General features: G+C 33.4%; 1 long non-coding RNA gene across 1 annotated transcript; it reads left to right on the top strand.

The window, feature by feature from the left end:
• The first annotated feature begins 19 nt into the window (after positions 1 to 19).
• LOC108583117 lies at positions 20 to 22779 on the top strand. The gene is made up of 3 exons (XR_001897420.3): positions 20 to 1436; positions 4031 to 4126; positions 20731 to 22779. It is a non-coding gene; the product is annotated as an uncharacterized LOC108583117 (long non-coding RNA).
• The last annotated feature ends 5206 nt before the right edge of the window (positions 22780 to 27985 follow it).

Genomic DNA, 27985 nt, shown 5'->3' with positions numbered 1-27985 from the left:
TGTTGCAGCCCAACCAGTGAGAGCTGAAGCAGGGCGAGGCATCGCCTCACCTGGGAAGCTCAAGGGGGAAGGGAATCCCTTTTCCTAGCCAGGGGAACTGAGACACTACTCTATTCCTTTCTATTGCCAAGTATGATCCACATTACTACACCACATTTTGCTTATTCACTCATCAGTTGATGGAAATTTGATTTTTTCCCACTGTTTGGCTATTATGAATAATGCTGGTATAAACATTCATGTCCATGTTTTTATGGGGACATAAGTTTTTATTTATTTTGGAAGTGGAATAAGTGAGAGTGGAGTTTCTGAGTCATATGGCAACTCTATGTTTAACATTTTGATATAAAATGCCAACTGATTTTCAAAGTCACTGCACCATTTTATTTCTCTGCCCCAAATATAGGAGGGTTCCAGTTTCTTCTACATTCTCATAAACACTTGATACTGTTTGTCTTTTTTATTTTAATTATCCTAATGCATGTGAAGTGATATCTCATTGTGGTTTTGATTTGCATTTCCTTCACGGTAATGATATTGATCATCTTTTCCTGTGCTTATCTTGTGTATCTTTGGAGAAATGTTTGGTCAAATGACTTTCAAATCCTTGTCAAATTTTACCCAAAAATCGTAGCTGGGATTTTGATAGGAACTCTGCTGTGTCTGTAGATCAATTTGGAGAGTACAGAATTTTCAAGAAATTTGTCTTCTGATAACGAACATGGATTTATTTATGTTTCCTTAGGTCTTTAATTTCTTTCAGTGATGTCTTGCAGTTTATTGTGTGCTTGTTTGAACTTCTTTTGTTAAATTTATTGCAATTAATTTTATTGTTTTTGGTGCTATTGTAAATAGATTCTTAATTTCACTTTCAGGCCGCTAACTACGAGTGTTTAGAAGTTAAATTGATTTTTGTATTTTGTTTGTATTGCTTTTAAATACTTTTAAATCTTTAGTCCTTATATGAACAAGTATTTCCTTCAGTAGGTCTGAATTCCAAACTTCTGTTTGAACTAAGATAATATTATACAAAGAATTATGAGATTAAGAAAACAATAACTAATTAGTTCTTTTGACTATGATGTCTGCAATACTTTGACATAGAGTTTTCCTGTGCCAATTTTAGATTACCTAAGTATGTAACACACGTACTGTTCCAAAGAAGGAGAAACAGCTTAAATTTCTATGATTTTTATAGTAAGTTCTAAATGTAACAAGTAATAACATTTAGCCAGGTCCCTTAAAGCTACTCTTACTTAGACATGATCACATTTATTTGTGTGCATTTTTGTAAGGACGTGTAAATGTGTGAATTGATCAATAAGTAATATGACTTCTCTTGGTCCCTGCTATATCCTAGGTCCTAGCCTGAGTCCTTCCCTTGCTCAATGAGGAGTCTAAAGACCTTTCATGGCTTTGGAGTTACAGGATGAAAGGTAAGCACAAAATCAAAAGCAGAATGATGCAAAATTGTGCCTCGTTTATGAGGGAGAAAATCACAGAACTATGTCATTTTGGAAATCAAGAAAAAGTATAGGCCACGTTTAATAAAGCTATAAAATATCCTTCTATAATTGGCATTTTCATATATTTTCATCTTATTTCTTGGTAGCAGTTAACTGTTCAATACAGAGTTATTGTAACAAAAATTCAGCACTGTTGAACTGTCACAGTAAATCATCTGTTGAAAGGAAAATTTAATGTATAACACAGTTACTGAATGTACTTGTTGTAATTATGCAATAATCCATAGGATTTTGAAAGACTGAATAATGTTGATTTTCAAACTTATCCATAAATCACTGAAGTGGAGTGCATGTGCTACAGTTAACGATGTTGAATGATGTTATAGCACTTTTAATTATGTCAATTATTCCCTGAGATGTGTGATCTGGGCAAAGATAATTAACATAAAGTCTGCACTATGTCCCCCCAGCTCTTGACTAAGCAAAGGATAATTTGGATACAGCTTCACTTCCATTTCTATTTAGCTCTAAATGATTTGAGGGATGAGAATAAGAGAACTGAGACTTGGAACTACTGAGTGTACTATCTGTGAAAGATTGAATGTGTCATAAAATGCTACCAAGGCACAGCAGTGGTAACATGGCCCCAAACAGAATTTCAGGGTTGCCAGGAGAGAATCTCGAAGCTAATAGTTCAATTACTGTTTGTATTGTGAGCTCTCTGCTGCAGATGATTTGGTCTGCCTGGGAACACAGGACCCAGCTCAGCAAATGTAACATCCATTGTTTTGATCCAAATGTATTTCTTGCTGTCTCCAAAACCTTCCAGTCTCATAGATTTCTCCAAATATCTCTTTATATTGGTAAATACAGGGAGTAGGATGCACAAAAAAAGACCTTTATTTTTACTGTTAGAAAGGTAGACACTGAGTTTACAGGATATGTTAATGCAGGCAGGCAACTTGACTCTGAATCAAAAATAATTCTTATAAAATTTCTTTACTTGACAAAAAATATGTCCCTTCCTCCTAGATTATAAACTCTGGTCATTTTATCACAGAAGTGACATTCTTTGCACTTTAGAAACAAAATTATAGAACCTAGAACCAAAGTATAATTTTAAAATGTCTATTTTTTTAGTTTTGTTGAATTATTTGAAACATGTTTCAAGTGACAAATTCATAATCTTTATATTTTACAATATATTATATGTAAAGGATATATTGTTTATGTTATATAACATAAATATGTAATATATAATATAATCTAATATATATAATTCTATATAATTATGTAGCTATATGATCTATAGATATATTGTATATATCATATATAGTATAGATATTATGTATTAATTATATATGTTTATATAATCAATGTATAATTACATATAGATATATATGTATATATTATAGATACATTGTATATTATATAATATATAGATACATATGATTTACATGATACATATGATTTACATATAACTATAAAAATATAATTTTTATATTGTATATTTATGTAATAATATTCACATATATAATGTAAATAAATTTAAATAATATATAAAATGTGTATTATGTATAATTATGTTTTATATATAATTATAGTATAAATTACATATATATACTATAAATTATTACACAGTATATAATGTATATACATAATGTATAATAGGGTATGTATATATACTCTCTATATATTATATAATATATAAAATACATATTTTATATAATACATAAATTATATAGAAATAAAATTATGTTTATAATTATAAAATACATAAATAAGGTGTACGGAAGCTATATATATTATATATAATATACTATATATATCTAATATTACATATTATATATCATAAAATACAACTATAATTATATATAATGTATTTATAAATATATATTTTTTGTATATAATTTATATATGTCATATATACTATATTATATATACTATATTACATTATATATACTATATTATATACATTATAAATACAATTTATACTATATATGTACTATATAGTATATATGATAAATATACTATATATAATTTATATATTATATATAATTTGTTATATATAATATTCATATATTATAAATTATATAATATATAGAAATAAAATTATAAAATTATATATTGTTTTATATATTCATACATAATATATTCTATATTATATATAAATTTAATATATACTCTATTTTACATATACTATATATAAATATAATTTTACATTATATATTATATTTAATATACTAATTTTATATATAGTATATAGTATATATAGTGTATAATATATTTATATATAATTATGCATAATATATATTTTGTATATTTTTAAAATATTTACCTTTAAATTATTTACATAAAACAAAATTACATATATGATTATTGATAATTATATATAATTATAAATCATAATATATATTATATATTTTATTATATACTATAATTACATATAATTATAATACTATATTATATATAAAACAATTCTGACTAATGTAGTAAAATTTTAAATATGAAAAATGAACACAATTTATGAGATACTTAGCCTAATTATTTCATTTTATCCTCAGAATGGTCCTGTGAGATAGTGATGATTATTATTTCTACTTTAAGAGAAAAGAAAACAGAGCTGCTTAAGTCCAGTGATTTGACAAACAGCTCAGCTGGTAGGTGGCGTCCATGAATTGCAGCAAAGTGTTTGGCAGATTTTTTTGCCATCCACCCTTAAGAAACCTAGCTAGCTTCAGATTTTGATTGTATTACTTAACAGCATGATGTTAGACACATTATTTAATCTTTAAGCCTTAATCTTCACATTCATGAAATGGAGACAATAAATCATTTAAATCATAATGTCAATCGAGAATTAAATGAGACCATGCAACTTAGGTTAGCAAGTTAGGAAACCATGTGATACATGAGAAGGGTTCATGTGATGTTAGCTATGGTTAATGTATTTTTGGGTAATTACAAAAGGTGTCACCGCAGTTGATCTTTCGTGACATTAAAATGATGTTGTGGAAAAAAAGTGAGTTAAATTAGGAGCTTGATAAAAGCTATAGTCACTTCTAAATAAAAATGCAAGGATTAAAAGGCAAATATGTCAGCCCAGTTATTCCCTTCCCTCTCTCTGATCCAAAATAAAGAACATTTATACATCATAATTGTTTAACAAAGAGAAACATCTTATATGTTTTATCAAGCACATAAAATACATGTTAAGGTATTAAATGTCCACAATGGAATTTCTCTTCTCTTCATAAGACGAGAGGTTTTTGTCTCCTATTTACTGATGTATCCTAAGCACACCAAGAAAGTATCTAACATTTAACAGGTGCTAAATATGTATTGAATTAGAGCAAATAACAAATACATGAACAAATGTGTGTGCATGTGTATAAACTGGATTCTCTTTCATCTTACATAGCATACAATAATAATTAAAAGTTCTTATTTGTAACATTTTCAGTATTCCTTTCTTACTATCTTTAGGAATAGAATTTTTAAGTTGATGTTTACATGGGATATTCAAGTTCACACTGAAGTATGAAAAATCCTTCCCAAGCCTTTCAATTTCATCAATAAGATAGTCAACATTTTTTTGTCTTGTGGCAGGATTAGAGAAAACCATTCGAAAAAAATAAATTACTTTGTCTCCACGTGGCTGGTAGCTTATCATGACTGTGCCTTCCATCATCATCTGTGCTTTAATCTTTGGAGCAATCTGTGTGTAAATGTAAATATTATTATAAAGAAGCTTTACAAGCAAATACTCTTCCATATTCCAGATGGCTACATAACTGTCATTAGCTTCAAGTAAATTGTAGGCAATTGAAAACCATCAGGGATAATTTTTAAGAAGTAGCTTAGTACAAAAAAAGCAGCATATTCTGTATTCATATTGCAACTCTCATTACCCCATGATTTACAATTACCAACCATAAAGTAATATAAACTTGCTAGACTGCATTAAAGAAAGGCATGTGCCATTTCCTTATAGTTATATGACAATTCAAGTAGAAGTACCTGGGAAAGAGGTAAAATGAAATAGAGAATGGAAAAATATTATCATGTTTTAGTATTATTTGCATTATTTGAATCATTATTGTATATCTTCAGTTTTCCTACAAGGTCACTATTTTGCGGCAAATATAGTTTCTTTGTAAATTTCATAGAGACAAGCTCTATTTAATTGTCTTGTTCAGCTCCTAAAATGGCATCATGCAGGTAGCGTTAGAGCACATTAAAACAACTTTGGCTACTATATAGGGCAAAGTGACACCAACACTCAGAAAAGCCAAAGATAGTGTTCTATAAGTACGCAATCTGCAAACAATTTACCTTTAAATGTTACAAATGCTATCCATATTTAACTTTCCTATAAGACTGATGGCAGTGCAGAAGCAAATATACATATTTATGCATGTGTAAATGTATACACACATACAATTATATATATACACACACATACAATTCTATCATTCAAGAGTCAGGAATTTTATTTGGTTTCCTTCTCTAATTAATATTTTATTAAATATAACAATACCATATTGGGTATTTTTTAGTGTCTATAATATTGTGAGAAATTGTTTAATGGTCTTGGCTTGCCCTCCAGTCAGGAATACGTGTAGAACTCTAAGAGGCTGAGTGGTTTGGGTGTGCCTCTAGAAGCCACCTTGCTTCTGGCTAACTCAGTTGGTGGTAGCTACCCTAGTGGAAGGTGACATGTATACGCTTAGGAAAAAAAAATAAGACCTTCACTTTGTCCTTGCCTCAAACCATAACATATTTACATAACAGTACTGTGAAAAGCAAAAAGGAAAACAAAAACTCCATTTTCTCTTACAAGCCCAGTGAAACTTACTAATGATGATAGAAAATTTTGATGGCCTTAAACATTAATGTCAGACAATTTTTTTTCAACTTACCTTACAGCAACCCAAATTATGTAAAATACGTGGTTGACCTATCAGCTAATTCAGAAAGTGGTGGTAATATTATAAAATAAGTATTATGATACATGCTTAAGATTAGGCAAAAGCTCATATTAAATATATGGCTAAATGGCATACAGTGGTGATAATGTCCACTTTAAATAAGACAATACAGATGAAATATTCTCATTCTATGACATTCGTTTGAATTCTTTTCAGTATTATTAATGGATCTATAATAAAATATCAGATTCTTGCTCAACTTATGATAAAAATTTTAAAATTGATAACATTTTGTTAAGTATCTCTTCTATTTTTCTTTGGAATTGTAGTTATCTATACTTTTTATTCTCTCCCACTAATCTTTCAAGCCAACTAAGGACAAGGATTCTGTCTTATTCATTTTATAACTTTCAACTCCTACTAGCACACCTGGGAAATATTAACTAATGAATAAATTAACCAAAGGGTATGAATTTCAGCTGATTGCATATTAGGCATTGAAATATTTTTTTCGATATGTAACTAATGACTGCATTAATTTCAAAATGACTAATGGGTTATCAACCCATTAATCAGTGAGTCCCATATAATTATTAAACCAGTAGCTTGGAATCATATGACCACCAATCCACTAACCAAACTAAATAGACCCATTAAAATTACAATTAAAAATACCACATACCAAATATTAAAAAAAAAAAACAAACCCTTACCTTTTAGAGTTCTTGATGTCTTTCAAAATCTTTTGGAATACTTTTAAGCCTTGCTGGGAAATACCAGAAGCAGACATTAATGAACTCACACTAAATCAAAGAAAAATACTTTACAAGTATCCATAAAAACTCCATTATTTCAGAAGTACTTTAATTTATTTCACTTAATGTTTATGTATTTAAATAAAGGGCTTTTTCTGTGCTTAGCACATGCCAAGGCCTGGATTCAGAGATAAAAGAAGTAGCTACTTTCCTCAGAGAGGGCCTAGTCTGGCATGGGATCTGCTTGTTTCTCCAATAAACTCTCCCATCATAATTCTTAAGGATTTTCGTATCTGTGTGATCATCTTCCCCATATTCTGGTTTATGAATTCCTTCAAATTTCCATTCATCCATGCCATGACCATTACTTCAACTATTTTAAACAAATAATGGTAGCATCAGTTTTGTATTTGAGAAAGATCACTCAAGTTGAAGTAAGGATAACTGATTCGAGGGAAGTATTATTGAAGATAGGAGAATATTAGTAAACAGAATGTTCTCATCATTCAGGAGAGAATGAAAAGGACTTCACTGAGGGCATAGCCATAATGTAGATAGGAGTGCTTCCATTTCCAAAAGCTTCAAGGGAGAGAATTCATCAGCCTGATGACCAACGTCAGGCTTTCAAGATGAATTAAAGGGTTCTGGCTTAGATGACTGAGTGTCATTCACATAGACAAAGGATGAAAGGGAACTTAAGTGAGCTATCAAAGCTTATTTCAGAGAGGAAATTAAACTGTCAGATTGTGTGTAGTATTAAAAACAAAGTTTAGTTTCCACTTAAAGCAGAGGAATAAGCAAATATTAAGATAATAACATAGAGCGAGACAATTTAGAAGATAGACAAGGTACCTTTGTTTCTTAATAGTTACTCTTATTAGAACGATTTACTGTGTGCCAGTAGAAGGTTTATTGAGCCTTAAAGATTGATATACCATGTAATGCTAGCAAAATTCTCAAATCTATCATTACTATCAGCTTAGTGACTTGATAACAATGTACCAAAGATTATTATAATTTAAAGCCTGCCTTCTCTTACATTATCTACTGTCTAGAAATGCAATTGCCTACTCTAAGATACAAAAACAAAAAAAAACAAAAAAAAAAACAAAAAAAACCTAAGAACAATTAAATTACATTTTATTTAGTGCCAGAGATGCTGGAAACATAGTTAAAAGCAAACAGTTTCATTGTTTTAAAAATGTAAATATTGAATGTACTTATTAACGTAGTCTTCTGGACTCTTTGCTTATAAGACAAAGAACTTAAATTAAAAATGTTTTAAAACCTAACTTACATGAACTCAGGTAAAATAAAATACTTACAATAATTAAGTGTACCCATAAGGTTCTCCCAACACATAAGATAAGTAGTAGATTCAGATAAAAATACTCAGAAAAGAAAATAGAGATCCATTAAATTATCTCAAAAATTAAATAAATAAAAAGCTAAGAGTTCTCCTTACCTCTGCATCAAACAGAAGCTTAAAGTTATCTTTTTTCTTTAAAACCTTATAGAAGTATTTTGCAAGTTCCATATATCTGTTGATTTGTCCCTCAAAGCCAAGGGTTCCCTGTAATTTTAAAATAAATCAAATCAAAGGTTCAATTTAAGTAAGAACTTTAAATTACCTTCAAGATGTTCCTCAAATTTATTTAATGTGCTTTAGTATCTGTGAAACTCAAACTCATATATTCAACTACCTATTCAAAGCTCTACTTTGGTGACTAATAACATCTTCCTGATGACTAATAACATCTTAAATGACATGTTCAAAACTGAAATCTTGATGTTTCTATATGCAACTTGTTTCTACCAGTCTTCTCAATCTCAAAATATGTAAATTCTACTTTCAAGTTGCTAAGGCCCAAAAGATTGCAGTTGTTCTCACCCTGGACCCTCCTCTTTTTCTCACACTCCACACCTAATATTGTGGCAAATTTGATTGGGCTTACTTTTTGATATGGTTTGACTCTTTCCCCACGCAAACCTCATCTTGAATTGTAGCTCCCATAATCCCCACGTGTCGTGGAGCGGACCCAGTAGAGGTAACTGAATCATGGGGGTGGTTACTCCCATGCTGTTCTCATGATAGTGAGTGAGTTCTCACGAGATCTGATGGTTTCCTAAGGGGCTTTTCCCCCTTCACTCGGCACTTCTTGCTACCACCATGAGAAGAAGGTCATGTTTGCTTCCCCTTCCGCCATGAGTGTAAGTTTCCTGGGCCTCCCCAGCCATGCTGTCACTTAAACCTCTTTCCTTTATAAATCACCCAGTCCTGGGTATGTTTTTATTAGCACCATGAGAATGGACAAATATACCTTCAAAATCTAATTAGAATTTGATATTTCTTAACATATTCACTGTCACTATGTAAGCCCAATCACTCTCTGCTTCGTGACTGAAACTGCTTCCTGACTGATCTTTCTGCTTGCGTCCAGGATAGACTGCCCATGTTGAGGCCGTGCCATTCACATTTACTTTAGGCTTATGTAGTGTAGAGACTTTCCAGTCCTATGAGGTGGTACTTAAGTATATTCTCAGTAATTAAGTGATCTTTGTGATCAAGGTTTGCTTTATGGGTGTATAAGCTACACAGTTGCACAGGGCTCCCATACTCAAAAGGGTTTCATATCAGTTGAAAGATCTGCTATCACAGTTCTGAAATTCTTTAAAGTTTTATTTTGGGCTTGCGTTTTGTAAGCAGAGTCCAATGGGACAATGAAGCATGCACATAAGCTAAGGATATACATGCAACATAAATGTCTACCGTGTTTTAACACCTCATTTATACATAGCATTTGCAATGCACCATAAGCATAGAATTCCAGTGGACTCATGATACCTAGGAGCCCAGTCACACTCATTGTCAGTGCAGTGTAAGCGTGTTGCATCTACAACATACAATACAGTAAGTGAGGATGCTGGGAGTCCCAAAAGGCCACACTTTCTGTTTAAACTAGGACTTGTTTCTAATGCAGGAAGAAAGCTGTAATGTTCTAAGAGACATTAATAGTCAAGTAACCCTTTTCTATCCATTCTTACTTGTGTTACTTCCCTGTGTTAACCATACTCACCCCACTCTGGCCACACTGATATCCTGTTGTGCATTATACAAAGTAGGCGGGCTCTGTCTCAAAGTTTCTAAATTGTGTTTCCTTTTAGCTATGCTTCTCCTAAATGTAGCATTACCTCCTCTTCACTTTTTTGAGATTTTTGTTGAAATATAACCTTTTATTGGCGATGATCATTCTATTTAACATTATAAATACTCATCATCCCTAGCACTCCTTTTTTTTTTTTTTTTTTTTTTTGAGACGGAGTCTCTTTGTTACCCAGGCTGGAGTGCAGTGACACGATTTCCGCTTACTGCAAGCTCCGCCTCCTGGGTTCACGCCATTCTCCTGCCTCAGCCTCCCAAGCAGCTGGAACTACAGACACCCACCACCACGCCTGGCTAATTTTCTTTTTTTGTATTTTTAGTAGAGATGGGGTTTCACCGTGTTAGCCAGGATGGTCTCGATCTCCTGACCTTGTGATCCACCTGCCTCCCAAAGTGCTGCGATTACAGGCGACTCCTTATTCTTTTTTAATGTCTTATTTTTCTCCCTAGGAAATAGGGAGAGATATATATATATAAATGATTCATCTATGTATATATTTATAAACCAAAATACGTTTTAAGTTTTGATTGTAAGAACTTATCACACTTGGCAACTCACAATTGCAAACAAACACACTGTTAGTCTCTGAAATGCCTAGGAATATGTAGGACTAAATGTCAATGAACTAATTTCTTGAGATAACCACTTTATCATTTGACATTATGCCAGGTATTTTTTTTTCCTGAGGGCAATTATTTCAGGGGAAATTACTGGTAGTTAAAAATAAATCAAAACAAACTTATAGAAAAGTTAATCGAAATTATTGAAAAAGAATATTCTGACTCTTAATTCTGAAGAAATGAGGCTAAGGACCATCGAAGTAGTTGCCACAGAGCATAACACTCTCCAGAAATTTTTCCTATAGAATCTTTTGGTAACATTCACACATGTTGAAATGACAATAAAAAATATTATGCCATGTGTCCATATAGTAAATGCATTTTTAAATTTCTTGGAAAAATATCTACAAAGATTAAATAGCAAAGACCATGGCAACTTTAGTCTAAACTTTAAGAAATTCTGTTAGACCAGGTCCTCCCAAAAGCAGATGCCAAGATGGGATTAAAAATGCTCAACACTTGTATTGGTGGAAGTCCCTGTGTGAAAGACAGAGGAGAGAGACCTGATTAGACTGGGAGAGCCATCAGATAGTGAACAAGTCTGGCTCTAAGTAAAAGGGATGTTAAGGGGAGGTGGGGGAGCAGCATCCATGACTACCATAAAGTCTGAGGAAGATTTAAAAAGGCCACAAGTATATTTATGCCAAGTCAGCTTTGAGAGGACTCTCCTGTCTCCTAGGAATGAGGACTGTCATAGAATCCTTGCCAATTCAGTCACTGCCTGGAACAACCTTTGGGAAGCACAGACTCAAAGTGAATGCAATGGTGGATTTTAGAGGAGCAGACAAGGCTCTTGCACAATTAAGCTTTCTGTAGCATTCTCATGGCCAGATTCATTTTATGATTCCAGAACCTGTCCAATTCATGTAAAACATTCATCTCAAAGTAGGCTTTTGCATTACATTTATTTTTGCATACATAAGTAATGTTTGTGGAATCTTATATTTCTATATGTTTTTTCTCTGATGTTTATAATCTGTCACAGTATTTTATATAATTAATTACATTTGTAAGAAATCTAAATTTTGTTAATCATGGCTCTTCTTTTTCAATAAAGTATTCGTTGTGTAATTAAAGCAAATGAGAACAAAATAGAGTTTTTTAATTTATATTTTTAGATTTTATCTTAATGCCCATTATTTTGGCAAGAGTACTAATGGTGGCTCACTTAAAAATATTTAAATATTTAATAATTATAAAAAGAATTATAAATTATAACAAATTTTCAAGTCAACTCCTTTCTTTCAAGCTCACCACAGATTTTTACCTGAACCTGATTTTCACCATGTGGGAATATTAAGTAAAAAACCTTCCACTATACTTTTTGTCAACTAGTCATTGAAATAGTCCTGAATACGTAATATCTATAGATGCATCATTTTTATGCCATATTCTCTGTATGCAAAAAAATTATGAACCTGATTTCTTATCACTATCCTGTGTTCATTTTGCCATTCTTATAGTGCTATGAATTGTATCGAGACAGCCAACAAGAGCTTGTGGAAAGAAACATACATGTTGACTATAGATGAGTAGCCAGGTCTCATCTAAAACTCTATTGCTTACAGTTAGTTCTCTCCATCCATCAGTAAGCTACTGTTTGTGTATCTACTTAATAGACATAATAATACTGAAATTGCCTTTGCCAAAATTATAATAGTGAGAAAAATTGAACCTGACTCCATTTTGCTTCTAACCTCCAAGCTGCCCTGGTTGCTTCCTCAGTGTAGGCCAAGCTAACTATGGGAGAAATTTAGATTATAGTTTAACTTTAAAACAACAATGATAACAGTCCCTTCCCAAAACTAACCTTGTCCTTGCTCAAGAACTGAATCAACCTTTCTAAAACTAACAAATTAGTCACAAGGTTAGAATTATAGTTTAGGAGTCATATAGACAGGGGACACAAGATTTTTAGCCTCTGCAATTACTCCTAAAGATCACATAATTACTGTAAACCCTAAAATTTGTGCTTCAGGTATTTTTTAATCCCTGCATTCTGATGGACCAGCTGGGATCACCTGGGCTGATAACCCATACCAAGAAACCGGCTCATCTGGTCTTGGGATCCCCACCCAGGAAATGACTTAGCACAAGAATACAGCTTTGATCTCCTGTGATAACATCTCTGACTCGACCAATAAACTATTGTATAGTTTTCAAGTATAATTTGGTAGGCAGGGGGTTAGGGAAGTAGCCCCATTCCCTAGCTCCCTGCCTACCAAATTATACTTGAAAACCCCTAGCCTCAGAGTTTTCAGGAAGGCTGATTTGAGAAATAAACTTCCATCCTTCCACTTTGCTGGCCCTGCAATTATTAAACTCTTTCTCTATTGAACTCTTTCTCTATTGCAATACCACTGTCTCAGTGCATTGGTTTTATCTGTGAAGCAAGAAAGAAGAACCTGCTGGGCAAGTACAATACATATCCAACAGAATTATTGGAAAACAAAAGTGAGATAACACATGTAAAGGTCCTAGCACAATAAATGTTACAATAAGTGGTAGGTCCATTTTGGTGAGTTAATGTATTAATGTTTTCAATCCTTATTACCAAAGTATTCAAAGTGAGTTACCAGTATATATATATCTATATAGATAGATAGATATATACACGCACATGTATATATACATATATATACATGTATATATATATATATTACAGTGTTTTTTAGAAATACATATATCTGAACAAGATGATTATAAATTTACAAAAAAGTAGTCAATGAGTCTGGGCGCAGTGGCTCACGCCTGTAATCCCAGCACTTTGGGAGGCTGAGGTGGGCAGATCACAAGGTCAGGAGATCGAGACCACAGTGAAACTCCGTCTCTACTAAAAATACAAAAATTATCCAGGTGTGGTGGCGGGTGCCTGTAGTCCCAGCCACTTGGGAGGCTGAGGCAGGAGAATGGCGGGAACCCAGGAGGCAGAGCTTGCAGTGAGCCAAGATTGCGACATTGCACTCCAGCCTGGGCAACAGAGCGAGACTCCATCTCAAAAAAAAAAAAAAAAGTAGTCAATGAATGTAAGTTAGAAGAGAAAATGAGTGCCAAGGTATTACACACCAACTGAAAAAGGACCATGAATTTGCCTCTGTGATTCATTTTACAGATCGTATTATTCTATTTGTGTTTTGTACTAAGAATTTCACATCCACTTAAACAAAAAGTTAACTGATGTGGAGCATAACTACTCTTAATACTGACACCAGAGAAAAATCCCTTGTGATTCACAAAGAGGATGGTGTGCACTGGACAAAGTCTTCAACACATGACTATACATCATTTCACACTTTCTTTAGGGCTTTTCTTTGTCATGCCACTTGATATGGGACAACCCATGAAAGAAAACCTAAAAGTAATTCAGTCAATATAAGAAAAATACTTCATGTTCCTGCATGATTAGGGCTCTCTGAGCAAAATTACTGACAACCTGGGCTAAAGGACTAGTGAAAAATGAAAAAGACTTGGAACTTTTAAAATTAGAAGATGTCTCCTTTTTTTCATACCCATTTGTTTTCCACATTCTGTTACTACTGATCCCCTTTGTGGTGGAGTCATATGCTGTCTTTTCCCATTGAAGGAGTATTTAAACCTTTGCTATCTCCACAGGAGTCAAATACTTTCATTCTGTCCTAGACGGAGGTAGAGACCTTTCCCTCTTCCCCTGAAAGAATATTTGTTTGAAATCCAGAGTATAAGATCTCATAGGTCCCACACCTCCATGTACCAGCTCCTACATAAGATTCCAGTTTCACAATTTTAGGGTTTCCTGCAGGATAGTATAAATCTCCTTTGTACCTGTAGGCTAAGATGCCCTCATGGTGGTGTCTGAAGAGGAAAATAGAGTGTGAGTGTCTATGCTAAGATATTCTGTAAGTAAATAATTTATCTTTCTCTGATCTAAAAAGCCTCATGTTTATTTTAAGGCTAAAATTTTCAAAAGTATGGATATTAAAAATACATCAGTTAAGTCAATTTTATAAAAGGCCAAACAGTGACCCAGGTGACAGCTCTCTAAAATAGAGTAGAATAGAATTTATCAGAGTTTCATATATTACAAGGGTTTTTCCCCCTAAAATTTGTTTGATTACATTTTGTGTATATGGATGTGGGTTATTACATTAACATAAATGTATTTCTTACAGTAGGTTGTGTTAAAAAGTTCTAATGTCACGCTTTTATTGATGAACTATATGATCATTTAGATAATTGCATAATTATAACTTCTTTAAAAAATATTTTGATAAGTGCTGAACATTTGTTCAAGGTTGAACCTCATCACAAGTATTTAGGTATATACACTGTTATTTAAGCTAGGTCAAGCTACATGCTTTGATTGGCAGCTAAGCTATTATATATGAGAACTGGTAACCTCTTACAAATTTGATAAACTTTATAAAAATATTTACAAAATACTATCTGTATAGAAGTGGGTTGAGAAACATTGGGATTATCAGTGTCCAAAATTTACACAAGGCTGCATGGGTGCAAAAATTTGAGCTTTAAAGTCTTTTAAGTTTACCCAAAATTCCAAATTGTCCATTTAAAAATCTCCAGGAAAAGAATTTACAGAATGCATGTCTTAGAATAATAAAAATTATCTGGGAAACTTCAAAGTTTATATAATTGCCAAGTGTAATCCTGTGTTACTGATTATATAGATATCTGTATCAGAATGTTGGCTATATAATAGGTTCTTGATGGATTATTTCTATGATGTCTTCGCTTTTGGAATACCAAATTTCTAACAAAAGAAATGACTTCAAATTAAACAGTAGGGCTAATAATACATGAAAGATTCTTTTAGTTCATGTCAAACCTTTGATCTACACAGAACCTAATGTCCGTCTTTCTATAGAGGACTAGGAAGGGGGTGAAAGAAATAGCTTTATAAAATCTTGTTGGTTATTTCAGTTAAACATAAATAATGGGCAAGAGGAGGGTGCAGAACATATAATTTTTATTGTATAATATTTGGAGAAACTGTATCTGCAGACCCTGATCCTGAAGTAGATGGATCTTTTAGGCAATAGATAAGTATTCACATCTGAGAATCAATATTGACTTCAGGTAGCTTGACCCATTATCACTATTACTAAAGGTGAAAAACAGACCTAAAAAAGTACTAACACATTTTTATGTTTCTAACATGTTTTTTATTCCTGAAATGTCATAGAGTACATGGTAATGGTGGGACTGCCAAATATTCTTGTTACCTCAGTTAGAATTTTGACTTGAGAAACCACTTGCAATTTGCAGTTAGAAAGGTGGCAGTTTTCTTGAGAGATATTTAGGAAAATAATGGAACCATAATTTGGGATTCATAGAGTTCTAAAAATCAATGGAATCATCTAAACATTGGATGCAAATAACGATGACCTAAATAACCACAGATTGAATAAAGGTAAACACACTGGCAATGGAAGTAGCTTATACTTGGAACAGTTCTTAAAAATTCAAGAACCAAAAAATCCTCTGCAGAATTTAAATTATATTCCTTTACTTAGTCATTTATATTTTCTTGTGACCAAAATCATGAAACGTGAGATGAGTTAAAATATTAGTCTGTGACTTTGGCCATTTTCATATTATTCGTATCATATGACAATGACCATAATCATAGATAATTATGATTGCATTCTTGACTCCACCATAAGCTTTTATGTAATAGGTGTGAGACATGAATATGCAATGACTATCTTCATATTGATCCTATAATTGTAACAAAACAATTAATTATGCTGGACATTTGACCACATTCTGATGATTTTCATAAATGTCTCCTTTCATATTCTTTTCTCTATTGTCCTTTCAAAATAGCAGTACATAATAAACTTTAACACCATTAAAATCATTCTTAGTAATTTTGACTCAGTATTTACTGTCACCTCTTGTCTCTGGTAGATTTGGTACAGTTTCTGAAAGGATTTCCTGTTTAAATTCTGGGTTATTTTCTCTTAGCATTTACAAATGAAAACCAGGCATGCTTTCATTATGTTGATTTGTTTTTTTCAGCTTGTAAAGCTAAAATGTATAAAGCTTGTGAAGCTGAAATGTGTCATAAAAAAGTATCAAGATGCCCCAAGCCCGATAATATAAAAATTGTACTTTACCTTAATTGAAAATAACTTGTGACAATGATAACTCTTTAGGTTATATGGTGAATTATAGCAATATAGGTGTTTATATGTAATATTTTATTTAAACTCAACTGTATCTGTATAAAGAGGTAGGTACACATAATTGTACAAACGAAGAGCCTGAATCTGAGATAATTTAAATGACTTGTCTAGGTTCTTTGCAAATTACAATATTCTTGTGATATTTCTCAAATTTCCCCTGCTATTAGAGTTATATGAAGAGTCAAAGACACCTAAGCTCTACTTATTTTGAATATAACATCATACTTTTATGTTCATTAGGACTAGAGAATATTAAGTTTGAGTCTATAATATGTTTATATTTAGTCAAAGTTACATATGTTGAAAGTGTTAATAGGAAAAGGAAGTGTTGTATAAATTGCTTTAAGTACCAGGGAAAGGTTACTAATTGACTGTCTCCTAACCTCATTAAATCAATATTTCTGTCTATTCCATTTTTGTATTGGGCAGGTAAATACAGATGGGGAAAAGCAACTTGGAGAATTGGTGTAAATGTAAAGTTATAACCACAAATCTCAAGTGGACCTTCAGCACCTCTCCACAGTCTGACTAGAGTTCCCTGGCCAATCCTCCATTGCCTAGATAATTTTTCATACTTTCATTCAACTCACTAAATCTCCAGTTTCACTTCACTCCTCACAATTTCAGTAGATGATCTTGTTTCTTGCTCTTTGACAAAATAGGAATACTCAGCAAATAACATTGTAGAACTAAGTATGCCATCCTACCTATTTGTATATGGTCTCTCCTCTAGTTATTAGGTTGGTGTGAAAGTAATTGTGGTTTTTGCCACTTTTTAATGGTAAAAAACAATTAAAAATAGTAGCAAAAACGGAAATTTCTTTTGCATCAACCCAATACAACAGATGGGTTGTACCTTACTCCGGATAGGATGAGCCTATCTGGAGTTTAATTGTAAACTACATCACTTGCTCACCTTTTGCGTAAAACAAAGCACCCATTCCAGTTTTTCACTTTCTTTTTGCATAACCGTGTTTTTCCATCTATTGGACTATGACAAAAAGTATATTTGTATGCTATAATAAAGCTGATCTAAACCAACAAAAACAAAAATGCCTTTGGATGTTAATTTCCCTCCAGCTACCACTGTGTCTCTCTTGCCCTTTATAGTCAATCTCCTCAAAACACTTTTCTACATTCGCTTTTTTCATTTCCTCACTTTCTATTCTCACACAACTGTTCTTCTGAGATCACTACTGAACAATAATGAAGTATTTAATTTTCTGAGATCACTACTGAACAATAATGAAGTATTTAATTTTCAATTTCCAGTTCTCATTTTAGTCAAGCAATACACATAGTTTAGTATAGTATCATTCTTTGTTTGCTGAAATTCTTTCTTCCCATAGATTTGGTGACACCTGTCTTTTCTTTCCTTTTTTTTTTTTTTTTTTGATGGAGTTTCACTCTGTTGCCAGGCTGTAGTGCAGTGGCACAATCTCGGCTCACTGCAACCTCTGCCTCCAGGGTTCAAGTGATTCTCCTGCCTCAGCCTCCCAAGTAGCTGGGATTACAGGCACGTGCCACCACGCCCAGCTAATTTTTGTATTTTTAGTAGAGACAGGGTTTCACCATGTTGGCCAGGATGGTCTCAATCTCTTGACTGCAGGTGATCTGCCTGCCTCAGCCTCCCAAAGTGCTGGGATTACTTACAGGCATGAGCCACGGTGCCCGGCCGACACCTCACCTTCTTTGTTATCCTTTTATATACTTGGTTACACTTCAGAGTGTCCTTGGCTGCATCTTTTCTGCTTCTCCTTGATTTCCATGTTTTAAGTTTCCTTTCTCTGCCTTCTCTTGTTTCTACCTACAGTCAGTCCCATGACTTCAAATACTATCTACATGTAATAATTTTAAATGTATATTATCTTCCACAACTTCCAACTGAATCTCAATTCACTATTCAACATCTTCACTTTATCTGTCAGTCTTAACTTAAAAAAATTGTATTTCCATGATACAAATCAGTTCTTTCCATCACCTTCTTAAATTCAGGATATTACTCTTTTCTCCTAGTTGCTCAGATCAGAATGGTTGGAATGTTCTTTCACTCCCTTCTTCTTATACCCTACATCCAATCCATCAGTAAATCCTATTTATTTTACCTCAGAACTACTCTAGGATCCAACTACTTTTCTTTAGTTTCACTGCTACCACTTTAGGTCAATCCACCATCATGTCTTGCCTAGACCACTGGAAGAACCTCCTAACTAATCACATTGCTTCTCTTCTCTTCCCTGCCATGCATTTATCATAAGAAGCCAAAACCATTCCCTTTACAACATAATCTGATTCTGTCTCTCCTTGGATCAAAACCATTTAGTGATTTTATGTAACACTGAAAACAATATCCAAAGTCCTTGTTCTTAATGCATGAAGTGTCATCACTCTATATTCTCTAAGCTCCCTTGGTTTTTTTAAATAGCATTTCTAGCTAACTCATTGATTATTGTCTATAGCACCCAAACCCTCCACAACCCTCCCAAACGTAACTTACATGAGAAAAGGAAATTTGATTTCTTTGCTCACTGCGTTGCCCAGCACCTAGACTGCCTAGACTGTAAAATAGTGCTCAACAAATTGAGAGTAAATTGTTAAACTTCATCAATATGGATGGTACATTGCTACAGAGTAATTTAAATGTGAATGAGTCACTGTTACTATAGTCTCCAGTTTCATTATTCCCTCTTTTTTTAACAACCCATGCATTTCAGACACTTACACATCTGTTTGGCACCTGACAACATTGAGAGGTTCTCATCTTAGAAACACACCCGAGGTTCATGTATTCTCTACTACCTTGTGGTGTAAAATGTCAAAATCCCAAATAAATAATGAAAATCATTAACTTGATTAGTTAAATTTGTTCTTGTTAAAAACCAGATTATTATAGCCCTAAAACTTTAAAATTTTGGGTTTTTCCCCCCAAATACGCATATTAATATGGGCCTTACCCCCTTTCTTTTCTACTCCAATAAAAAGTAGAATGAGTAAAAGATGACAAATTCCTACCTTTGCTTTCCACATTAACCATAGCCTGAAGATATCAACATGTCGGCCACACTGCATAGTTTTATCTCCAGTGTCAAAGTCAACATTGTGGAGTTTATCTGATGGGAAAGATAGTCAGCTTGCATCTGATTACATGCATCTAGAAGACCCTAAAAAAGAAAAAACATATCTAACATGTAAGTCAGGTACATTTCAATAAGAAACCACAATTATTTATTTCACTTAACTTACTATTTCCAATTTGAATGCAAATTTAGGTAGAATTTTACATATTTAATATAGAAATATATTCTTTTTTGAAAATGTTTGAGCATATTCAGTTGTTTTTTTGGATTTATCTGGAATATGCAGGTGGTGCAATTTGGTGAATACTTGTCTACTTTTTAAAACTTAAATGCCTTGAAGTCTTGCTATTTTGAAATTATGTGACTGTTTTTTAATAATGTTAGTGAAAACTGACTGCCTAGTCCATTTTAACTAAACTATCCTGTGAACCAACGGTGTAGATGCCAAATAAACAGCTCTGATGATCATAGTAGATGAAGAATAAAATAATCCATGCATTTAATCCATTTATTTAATTTTATCTTTTTCTAGCCTTTTGTCTCGTATAAAAAATGTGGAAAACATTCCTCCTCGGTGTTAAAGACTTCAGGAAGCTTTATTTTGGAAGATTAAGAAATAATCACTAGAAAAGGACATGTTACCCATCATTGAGACAGAAATGATTTTCTCCGTGTGTATGTTGCTTCAGCACAACAAAACCTAAGGTTATGTGCCTTGATGGGGTATAATTTAAATGTAACTTAAGCAGAACTATTTGTACGAGAGGTAAATAGCATTATATGTATTATGTGTTTGTTATATGCTTGCCACCTCACATTACATCATTTGATCCTCATGGAAAACTGATGGTATAGGTACTATAATGACATCATTTTTATAGATTGAAGAAACTGAAAATGTTAACATGTTAAGTGATTTTCAAGAACATATATCTATACAATGATGAATTTGGGAGCTGACAAAAGGGCAGTCTGACTTGAGGTTTGTAGAAACCCAACATCCTACGGAAGATAAGTCACACTCACACTCTGTTTCAGGATAGGCTTGTGATCTGTAGGAAGGACCACAATGTGATGGTCAGTGTTGAAGTATTTGAGGGAAATAGAATAGAAATTATAACTCAAAAATGAAAATATTTTATGAATATGTATTTTGGGTGTCCTATTTACACAAGTAAATATTTTCTTCTTAGGCTCTTTTGAATCTCCTTTTTAATCTTTTGTTAGAGCAAGCCTACAGACTATTGAAAACAGTATCAAGTCATTAATACAGTAATTAAAACAGTATCATCAAGATGAGCTTTATCTGATGTGATGATTGAGCTACACTTACTCATTAAGCAGCATATGTTTATCGCACCTGTCATACATGGTGCTGAGACAGTGGATTTGTGGTGAGAAAAAGGGTAGAGAAACTCTGCCTTCATGTAACTTATAGTCTGAGTGGCAGGAGGCTGGGTAGGTAAGGGCAGGGCTGGCACTAAACACAATGTCACAGATATGAATGTCAAATTATACCCATGATAAATGCTATGAAAGAGTTTTCATGGTGCTATAGAATATTCTGGTCTAAGGGTCAAAGATTCCATGTAGCCTGGAAGTCAAGGAAGGCTTCTGAGTAAAAAACGTTTTTGAATCAGCAGTTGAGCAAGAAAGATGCTGGGGGAAGAGAGCTGTGGGAGTGAAAGTTGAGTCAGACCATGACTGACAGGTGGGAGGAGAAAGATGTACTGAGATCATAATGGAGAGAGCTGCAGTACATCTTTTTGGAACTAAAAGGGGGCCAAAGGACATGAATAAAACAAAAGGAAACACAAGAAGAAGTAAGAGTTCAGAGAAAGTCACGGACTACACCTCCTGGGCCTTTGTGCAAGGTCAAGGATTTCAATCCCCATCCTAGCAACAAGGAGAAGCTACTTAATGAGTTTATATTTTGCATTATGAAAAGCTTCTTCTGAATGAATGAAATTGATGTGGTTGGCATTTTATTTGAAAAACATATGGTATTTTCATTCCCTTGAGCATAAAAATGAAGAATATTTAAAACCAGTTTAAATGTATTTTATGTACAATTATACAAAAATGTATACACTTACTTCCTTATACTCAATTCCTTCGTCAGTATTGAAAAATACATTCATTAAATATTGAATATACTCAAATTGTTCTACTCATTAAGGCATGAATTAAAATTGTCTATCTGCAGCCCCAGACATTCAAGTGGTTAACAGATAAGAATCAAACGTTCCTCTTGATTCAAGGCTACACCAAGATAGACTTGTTTTCCAGAAATGACCTTAAAAATAGTAAAGGCTTATTGGTTTGGGAATGCTGCTTTACTTCCATTGACCATGTATCTATCTTTAGGAAAAGATAAAGTACAAGACAAAATATAAAAAAACAATTTATTTGAAAACTCATGATAGGTACTTACGTAGAATGAAATGTATTATTTCAACATACTCATGGTGGGCTAAGAAATCAGAGAAAACTGCAGAAAATTTGTATTTGAGCCACAAAAAGAAAGGCATCTGAAATCTGAAAGTTAAATAGAGACCTGTTAGCAAGGTAGGGTTGGAGACAAATTTGAAAACTTCTCAAAAAAAAAAAAAAAAACAAAACAAAACAAAACAAAAAACGGCCAAACTATAATGTGTGAGTTCTGGACACACATCAGTGCTGAAGTATCAGTCTGATACTTCTGAAGAAGTAACCTGCAGGCTTTGAGCATGAGGCACCTGCCATTTTGTGGACGGGATATTGCTGCCATGCAGCCAACTTGTCAAGAGCTGAAGCAGAGCTAATGTTAATGTTCCGGTCAGCAGAGCTGATAATGCACTAGGTAGTGAGGGAATAAAGATTCCCTGAGAACTAGGGAAGATGAAGTGAGCATGAAGTACTCAAAGAGTAGGCAGGAAGGCTATAGTAGGAAGACATTATTTTTATACCCCAAACCCCTGGATTGCTTGTAAATAAGAGAAAATAGAAAATGATGTCCCCAAAGGTAGAAATGAAAGTTAGGTAAAATGTGTTTCCAACTTGACAACTCAATAAAGAATATGCAACTTTATAATTGTATTTCTACTTGGAGGAGATTATGAGCTTCAGTCCTTGTACACCGTCACATTTACTATGAAGGGAAATAAAATAAATATACATGTAAACAGAAAAAAATGTCATACTACATATACTTTTATGCCTTTTTTTTTTTTTTTTTTTTTTTGAGATGAAGTCTCAATCTGTCACCCAGGCTGGAGTGCAATGGTGTGATCTCGGCTCACTGCAACACCCACCTCCCAGGTTCAAGCAATTCTCCTACCTCAGCCTCTTGAGTAGCTGAGACTGTAGGCACGTACCACCACGCTGGGCTAATTTTTTGTATTTTTAGTACAGATGGGTTTTCACCATGTTGGTCAGGCTGGTCTCGAATTCCTGACCTCATGATCCACCCGCCTCAGCCTCCCAAAGTGCTGGGATTACAGGCGAGAGCCACCACACCTGGCTACATTTATGTTTTTTGTGCTAAAAACATATTACAGTTACTCATTGTCATCCACATGAAAATATGACCTATTATTGGCTCTATACTGTAAGATTACAAATTGGCCAGTGAGACAAATTTGATCCTTAATAGATATTTTGCTTGGTGGCTTTTTAAAATTATTTCATTTTATTTGTAAATTGATGAATAAAATTTTATTTATTGTGTGCACGACTTGATGTTTTGGCATTTATGTATGAAATATTGCATATATGCATGTTGTACACACACTATGCATTGTGGAATGACTAAATACAGTTAACTAACATGGATTTCCTACATAGGCATTGTGGAATATGTATATATATGATGTATATATGCATTGTGGAATGAGTATATCTAGTTTATTAACGTATGCATTGCTGCATATAGTTTTCACTTTTGTGGTGAGATCACATAACACCCACTCTTTTAACAACTTTCAAGAATACAATATGTTGTTATTAACTATTGTCACCAGGTCCTACAATAGATCTCCTGAACTTATTCCTCTTATCTAACTGACATTTTGTATCCTTTGATCAACTTCCTCTTGAACTCCCTCCCCCAACTGCTTCAGCCCCTGGTAGCCACCATTCTGCTCTCTAGTTTTGTAAGATCAATGTTTTTAGATTTTACTTATGAGTGAGATCATGGGGTATTTGTCTTTTTTGTGTCTGGCTTACTTTACTTAACGACTTCCAGGTTCATCCATGTGGTCACAAATGGTAGGATTTCCTTTTTATTAAAAAATGGACGAATAGTATTCCATTATGTATATATACCTCATTTTCTTTATCCATTCATCCATGAATGGACCCTTAGATTGACTCCATAATGTGGCTATTGTGAATAATGCTGCGGTTAGCATGGGAGTATAGCTATCTCTCAGGCATTCTCATTTCATTTCATCTCCTTTAGATATATACCCAGTAGTGGGATTGTGGGATTGTATAGTAGTTTTATTTTTCATTTTTTGAGAAATCTTCATACTTTTTACCCATACTTTTTTCACTAATTTACATTCCCATCAAAAGTGTACAAGGGTTTCATTTTTTCCACATTGTCACCAATGCTCATCTTTGTTTTTTTTTTTTTTTTTCATAATAGGCATCCTCACAGTTGTGAGGTTATATCTTACTGAAGTTTTAATTTTCATTTTCGTGATGATTAATGATGTTGCACTTTTTTTTTTCATATATCTATGGCCATTATGTTTTTGGTTTTTTTTTGTTTTTTGTTTTTTTTTTGAGACAGGGTCTCATTCTGTCACGTAGGCTGGAGTGCAGTGGCACGATCTTGGCTCATTGCAACCTCCTCCCGGGCTCAAGCCATTCTTCCACCTCAGCCTCCCAAGTAACTGGGACCACAGACATGCACCAACATATCTGGCTAATTTTTTGTATTTTGGGTGGCGATGGGGTTTCACCAAGTTGCCTAGGCTGGTCTTGAACTTCTGGGCTCAAGCGATCTGCCTGCCTCGGCATCCCAAAATGCAGAGATTACAGGTGTGAGCCACTGCGTCTGGCCGGACATTATGTTTTTAATAACTAGGTTATAAACAATCAAGTTTTCTAAAGATCTTCTCACCGTCTTTCATCTCATAACACACCTTTCCACCCACAGGTAGCTGGTTTACTGCCTATGCACTATACTCATTTGATTTTGTCAAATGACTGATACTTAAAGATCAAAGGAGGAGAACAAGTTCTCCGAAGGGCAAATTGTGCTGCAGTATGTTTAATTCAGTGAGGTCATATTTTTGTTAATTTAAAACATTCACAAGGAATCTAGTCATTGTTAAGCCATCCCTTATGTCGCTAATTAAAAACAGAAATAATTTACTTTTTCCCGGATCAAGATAGCAGAGTATTGAAGAGGGATGCCCATTACTTTGTGTGGATTCCAGGTCACAGAGTTGGCCCTGGGTGACAAAACAGCTCCAGTTAGCACTCACAGTCACTAGAAAAGGAGTCCAAATGGGTTCTTTGGCTTTCACAAGCAATGCCCCAGGTCTTACCTTTCAGTGCCACTGAGTTTATAGGAATAGTTTCTGGATAGTAGCAGTCCACCTCCCCAAGTTGCCTACAACAAAGACAAAGAGCATGTGTTCTTATACTAATTACTTATTTTTCAATTACACTGACTACTTTTTCTATGTTAAATTTATTTGAAAACATGATGAAGATTTAATTATTATGCTAGATAATTACCAAGCTAGCTATAATTATTCTACTTAAAAAACAATGCATTAAAAAATTTTCCTACCATGAATTTTCATTGTCTATTCATGACACGGTGAAGTCTTAAGTTCCTAATTAATTCAAGAAGGCACTTTCTGTATAATTTCCAAAGACAGATTTTAAAAGTTGGCATCAAATTAGGCTATACTACAGAAAAATTAAATTCTCCATTGTATGATATAACTTTAATTTTATTCAACTCTAATCAAAGAAATTTTTGTTAAAAGTTATTATACTAAATTAATAGCATCACAAGTTATTATTTCTTTAATAGATACTAATACAGAAATGTATATTAATGGGCTGAGTCTTATTTCAATTTCAAATCATGTTTGACTTTCTTCACAGTGATGTTCTAAATTTGGGGTTGAATATTAACAGAGATTTAGTCTTTTAAATATAATTTGGTGTATTTTTAGCCCTTTTCATGGTATAGTAAGTCTATTTAAAAATAAATCTAGGTACACCAGATGCGGTGACTCATGCCTGTAATCCCAACTCTTTGGGAGGTCGAGGTGGGCAGATCATTTGAGGTCAGTAGTTCAAGACCAGCCTGGCCAACATGGTGAAACTCTGTCTCTACTAAAAATACAAAAAAATTAGCCAGCTGGGGGCTGGGCGTGGTGGCTCATGCTTGCAAGCCCAGATATTCAAGAGGCCGAGACACAAGAATGGCTTGAACCGGGAGGCAGAGGTTGCAGTGAGCTGAGATCTTGCCACTACACTCCAGCCTGTGTGATAGGTGAGTCTCTGTCAAAATAAATAAATAAAAATAAGATTACTCTTTCTCTGTGTTTGTTCATTATAAAATCTAGGCTACAGAGAAATTGTTGACTTGCCTGAAATGCCTGTTAGGAATCTTTAAGGGTTGTAGGATTTTTTTAAAAAGAGACATTATAAGTCAGACTAAAGGAGATGACTTACATCCACATGCATCCAGAGTTTGTGCTTCTCACAAATATCAGCAATGGCAGGGAGAGGATCGAAGGCTCCGTACACTGTGCTGCCGGCTGTGGCACAGACACGGAATGGAGTTTGGCCCTGGTGATGAAAACAACAGAATCATTCTTACAATCTCATAAAGTCCACAGGAACTGTGTACAATACGGGTACCCATTACACTTCTCGATGTCAGAAATCTGGATAACTTTGATTAGGGACATTGAATAGCTAATGATTTCAAATATTCTGAGGTACATAATCACTAGAGACAGTAACATAACTAAGATGGATTTATACCTTTCCCTCTCAATTTTATTTATTGTTATTTCTGTTTAAACTTATTTTAAAGAAAGTAACACCACAAACATAGAAATGGCCAAATCCCATCATACAGGAATGACCCTGATAAATCTGCCTTTCATATTTAACAGAACCAATAATATTAGAAATACTGCAATGCTACTTAATTACACCACTTCAGTTTTATAAGAAATTTCCCACATTTTGTATTTATTCTATTTTTTTCAGCAGTTTTCTTATCAGTTATTTTTCAGTAATAAAAATAGGTAAAGTATATAAAGATATTTGCATGTTAAATATAGAACCGTAGAACATACCTTTTTTTTAAGCTTGTAATATATTTTTCTCTAACTCAGCTGGAATCATCTTTCCCCTCAAAAATGCAAATACACATTGATTTATTATATGTATATAAACATACAAATTCTACCAATTAGAGTAAGAAGTGTTGTGCAAGATTTTAAAACAATGAGTTTTTAGTGTCTCCTAAAGATATTTATAAGTGTATGAATAGGTAGTAAATGTTCAATTCATTTAAGCCATGTTTAAGTTAGAGAATGCTTCATCTACTATTCAGTCATCTTAAAATCTGCACTCTTAATCAGAAGATTCTGATCATTGTAAGGAAGATACAAAATAATAAACTCTCTTTCGATCATTTTTTTTTCTTCCCTTATTTTGTTATTTAAAGTAATTAAACTTTATTTATTTATCTATTTATTCATTTATTCGTTTTGAGACGGAGTCTCGCTCTGTCACCCAGGCTGGAGTGCAGTGAGGCA

This window comes from Papio anubis, chromosome 19 (genome assembly GCF_008728515.1).
Source record: "Papio anubis isolate 15944 chromosome 19, Panubis1.0, whole genome shotgun sequence".
In the NCBI taxonomy this organism is placed as follows: domain Eukaryota; kingdom Metazoa; phylum Chordata; class Mammalia; order Primates; family Cercopithecidae; genus Papio; species Papio anubis.
Note: the sequence above shows the minus strand (reverse complement) of the source record. Positions and strands in the feature narration are given on the sequence as shown.